This window comes from Seriola lalandi, unplaced genomic scaffold, assembly GCF_002814215.2.
Source record: "Seriola lalandi dorsalis isolate HSWRI2012SDOR001 ecotype SW California unplaced genomic scaffold, Sedor1 jcf7180002054907, whole genome shotgun sequence".
NCBI lineage: Eukaryota > Metazoa > Chordata > Actinopteri > Carangiformes > Carangidae > Seriola > Seriola lalandi.
Window position 1 is genome coordinate 870034 of NW_019525459.1, and position 5757 is coordinate 875790.

Below are 5757 nucleotides of genomic sequence, written 5' to 3' on the forward strand. Positions count from 1 at the left end.
TTTTTTTTTGAGGGGGGGGGGGGGGGGGGGCATGTGAAGTGCTAGTGTGAATGAAAGGCAAACCCTCTGCCAGAAACTTTCCAGCTGCACCTGTTTATCACTGAGTTTATATTATTTGTTCAATGGTTTTGTCCTTGTTTGCAGAGCTCAGTGGATAAGAAGCACTTTTCTCTCAAGTTATCCGACCCCCCCAATACACGCACAAGTACAGACACAGAAACACAAACATGCACCTCCATCTGTTAGGCTCCCGGTAGTTCCCCTGCATATGAAATGCACCTCCTCAGACTTTGTGATTCGTTTTGTTTGTTTTCAGTTTTGTTTTCCGTCGTGTCATGTCGCTAGACTATCGTCTGTCACATCTCGGAGGCGTCTGTGCACGTGCAGCGTGGATGTGTGGGGCTGTGATAAAGCAAGGAGGAACTTATGTGGCTGATTTTGATTTTCTTTCAACTGAGCTCTGCGTCGACTTCTCTCCGTCTGTCTTTTGCTCTGTCTGTCTCTCTTTTTACACCTGTCACCGGCACGCTGTGGAGACAAATCGACCACACAGATGGTGACAGGATCTTCTCGGGACGATTTTTCCTCAAACGCACGTGCCAATGCTTAGCTTAGCATTTCGAAATAAATGCGTCATTACCGCCTTAATTTTGAGACATTACTGTGATCAGCATAAACAAACAAGACTCTAACAGAGAGGAATGACCTGATTCTGAATGATGTCTACCGGATTGTTTCCACCACAAAGCAGGTGGAGTTTGCTGTTGTTATAACATCTCCACTGAACATGTAAATGGTTTTATTTTATTTTATTTTGTTTTCATGATCTGCTTGTTTTGAAGTTGTTGTCTTGAGTGAAGCACTTTTATTTATAGAGTTTTAGAAAAGTGCTCTATGCATAAAAAATATTGTAAAAAAAAAAAAAAAGTACAGTGTACAGTAGCTAAGCAGGAGTAATGTGGAGTTTTGATATGGGGCCTTTATTGGCTTCATGGCTTGTTCATGAAACAGTTGAATCAGGAGACAATACCTGAAACTGACATTTTTATACATTCATTCAGAGATGTGTCCTGATTGGATAATGGAGACAACAGATGGGTGATAATTAGTGTAATTTAGAAAATACAGAAACACTCCAAACAAATCACAAATAGTCAGTAAAGGTAAAGATAGTTGATGATTCAAATGAACCTGAAGACGACGTGAAGAGGTTGAAACCGATTGATACCATTTTTTTTCACTATTTCAAGAACAAACCATGTGAACAATTAACCTTTTCATCAATACTCCACATTCCTGCTCTAAACATTACTGTCTAAGCTTTGTTGAGTGTATCACTGGACCAATTTTTGTCTGGTATTGAGCCACAGAGTAATAAAGGTCTAGTTTTCTTAAAGCAGGTGACAAGAAAAACTCTGCTGCAGTAAGATTTTTAAACCAGCTTCATATATGAATATTTTATCAAGGATTTCTAAGTATAAGACAGTTTGCTGCACCATAATAAAAAGACAAATACTGCAACACTTGATCCTAAACAATCTTTTAAAAACAATACATTTGTATTGATGACACTTGAATTAATTTGCCACACTGTCAGATTTCTTTACTTTCACATTACATTTTCAAAAAATAAGACTTTTAGGCCAATTAATGGCTTGATAACATGGAGACTTCTGCAGTGCAGAGAAACAGATTTATCGCTGTTGTAGATGGTGGAAGGAATGAAAAGGTTAAAGGAAAATAAATTTCAACATCTTTATCTCTTGAAGAAAATCCAAAGAGATAATAAATGTATGCAGATATATGCCAGGGAGAGGCCGGGAGGCAGAAACAACGTCTTTAAATCAGTATTTATGGGAAATGTGCTCTTAATTTTTACTAAAACTCATGCAAACTAGGAAAATAGAGGCTATTTACTGTCTTTGCCATGGTGTCATTTGTAATTACACTGAGGTATGGTAATTAATTTCACCTAAATATATTGATGTTTGCAAATGGCACACGTAGCACCTGTTCATTCAGGTAGACACATGGATAATTAGAGCGCGGAGCTGATGACAGCTGAGCGCTGAAATGTGTCTGCTGCTGTTGCCGTGCTTTATCAATAAACCAAGATGGATCTGCTCTGCGGCCCACTCTGACTCGTCTCATTTGGATGTTTATTGGAGCCTCCACCCAACCTGAGAGACATCAGACAACTTTAATGATATCGTATCAGGCTGTGGACACTTCATCCTCTCTTCATCAAATTAATTTGGGTTATATTAAAAAAAAATCCTCACTCTTCATCTTGGCTTCTGTTACTATCTCTAAGGACGAGGAAAAGACTATGAGAAAGTCGGTCACATGTATAAAACAGGATTCGAGGCAAGAAAAAGTTGTGTGTGTGCAAAACTGAAAACTTGCATGGACAGTATTTTTCCAACTGCTTTTAATTTTTCTTTTATAAAGTAGGCCTGTGTGACTGGTCCATAGTTTGCAGTAAGTTTCAGTTACATAATGAAGAGAAAACACCAATGAGCAGCTGATGCACTTATGCACCAGATTCCATTCAAGAAAGAAAAATAAATATTTTTTTTTTGTAAGTTTGTTTGAAAATGATATTTTTTCATAATTAGATTTCCACTCCATTTTTTTTTTTTATATTGATTCTTTTTCACCTTGTTTTTGTTCATTCATATGAACTAAAAAATGTGCTCAACCAGCCTCCATTGCATAGAGTGTTGATACACCTCTATTAAACCTGCACTGATCATAAACTTAAATCACCATCACAGGCTAGAAAATAAGACTTGCTCTCTCTCCTCAGTCTTGCATAGTCAGCATCCACTAACAGCCCCGCAGCAGCCATTGTATCATTACGCACCGTTACATACTGTGAGCCCTAACAGCCCGGTGATTGATCGCTCAGGATTGGGTAATAATTTATGATCTGATGTGTGTTTTATCGCACATGTGGACTGACAGCAAGTGAAGCTATTTACTCCTGTTGGAGTAAAAATCAAGCTTGTGGAAATGACTGTGTATGAAACTCTACTGAGACCTTGTGACTCAACCTGTGGAAAGATTAAAAGGGACACTGTGGAGTATTTGACCGCTGGTGGCACTGCATGGTAATACTTTGATTAGTGAGTCCCAGAGTTGTGTGTTGGCCTCTCTCATGTTCTACCTACATGAGTCAAGTCAAGATCATTAAAATGACATATGTGTTAATAGTGTTTTTACATAACTAAAAACAAATGTTTCAGTGCATTGGCCTAATAGGTACAGCTGTAACCATGCAGGGCCATTTGTTACTAATTGTATTTATTTGCACTACCAGACAAAAGTGTTGACAAGTCCATTTTTTGAAGTTGGTATTTAAATTTGCATTTTACATTTAAATAACCAGGAATCATGGAATATGTGTGAAATGAACTGAATTGAATCTAAATCTTTGACTCATCCAAATATTTTTCTGAAAGTTTGTCTCAACACTGTTGCAGAGGTTCCCACAAATATGTTGCACTTTCAAATTTCTTTGCTTTCACCCTTTGTCCAGTCCATCCCAAACCAGCTCCATGCAGTTTTAGTCTGAAGCAAGGGTGTAGGTTTGTCCTCAACATTGGTAGGGATTCTAACAACCCCGCCACCCCTCCAAACCAACCAAATGGTTTATTGACATATACAAGTTTACATTCAGGAATGCCCATGCGCAAATGTAAGATGTGTACATGTGTTGAATTTTCATATATGAGATATATAGATGGTAGTATCATATATGTATTTAAAGTATAGCATATATATGTATAAAATTACATATGAAATCTGTTATTATTATGATGTAATACTTATATTGTAAACATATGTTATTTAAATATATATCCATCTCAGTGTGTCAATATATATTCATATATGTGAATACAAATGATAGACATGTATGTTTAAATTTGACAATAAATTATTAAGAAAATCATATACAAACATGTAGAATTTTAACAAGCATGTTGTTTTAATAAAGTTGCATTTTACTATGAGTATTTCGTAAATGTTATAAACTTGTATATCTTCATATGTCCAGAGGATGTATATATGTCATTATAATATATCCTATTATAGGTGTGATGCAACAATAGCTAATTAGCTAATAGTGATAGTGATCCTATGAGGTGATTATTGTTAATTTGGTTTATTTTATTTTAGTGGTTGAGTGTTCCACTGTTGGTTTTCTGTTGTAGTTTTTTTTTTTTTTTTTTTTTTTTAATTTTTTTTTTTTTTTTTTTTTAAATTGTGAATAAAATTCCTTATTATTTGCTGAATCTGTTTTCCTCTTTCTTTTATATTTTGCCTGGTTTTGTATTTCATTTATTATTACCTCCCCCTCAATCCCTGAACTCTCACTGGCAACGTAACAAAGGCATACAAAAGTCATCGTATATTAGGGCATGAAAAGTAAAAGTATAGTAAGGCATTAAAAAATGTCATAAAAACATTGCTATATTAAGCAATGAAAATGTCATAAATGACATACTATAGTGAGGCATAAAAACTACATAGTATAGTAAGGCATAAAAAGTCATAAAAACGACAGTGTAGTGAGGCATGGAAACGTCATAATATAACATGGTGTTATAAAAGTCATCAAATGTGAGACATGAACTCCATAATGAAAGACCAGGCCTGGGATATGAACCTACAAACCTCACACTGGAAGGCAACAGCTCTAACCACCATACCAACAGGTAACATAATGTTACAAGGCATGAATAATGTACAAAACATCATACTATAGTATAGGATGCAAAGTCATAAGAATGTCATCGTATAGTAAGGCATAGAAAATGTAATGAAAACATAATTTCAACAATTCACGTTTTTATGACTTTTTATGCCTTACTATACTCTGACGTTTTTATGACTTTTTATGGCTTTTTATGCCTTACTATACTATGACGTTTTTATGACTTTTTATGCCTTACTATACTATGACTTTTTATACGTTACTATACTATGACGTTTTTATGGCTTTTTATGACTTACTATGTCGTTTTTATCAACTTTTTAAGCCTTACTATACTTTGTCATGTTTATGACTTTTTATGCCTTACTATAATGTCGTTTTTATACATTACTATACTATGTCGTTTTTATACATTACTATACTATGTCGTTTTTATACATTACTATACTATGTTGTTTTTATACATTACTATACTATGACGTTTTTATGACTTTTTATGCCTTACTATACTATGATGTTTTTATACCTTACTATACTATGACGTTTTTATGACTTTTAATGGCTTCTATACTATGACTTTTTATGCCTTACTATAGTATGACGTTTTTATGACTTTTTAAGCCTTACTATACTATGTCGATTTTATGACTTTCTATACCTCACTATACGATGTCGTTTTTATACCTCACTATACTATGTCGTTTTTATACCTTACTATACTATGATGTTTTTATGACTTTTTATGCCTTACTATACTATGACGTTTTTATGACTTTATGACTTACTATACTATGACGTTTTTGTGACTTTTTATGCCTTACTATACTATGACGTTTTTATGACTTTTTATGCCTTACTATACTATGACGTTTTTGTGACTTTTTATGCCTTACTATACTATGACGTTTTTATGACTTTTTATGCCTTACTATACTATGACGTTTTTATGACTTTTTATGCCTTACTATACTATGACGTTTTTGTGACTTTTTATGCCTTACTATACTATGACGTTTTTGTGACTTTTTATGACTTAC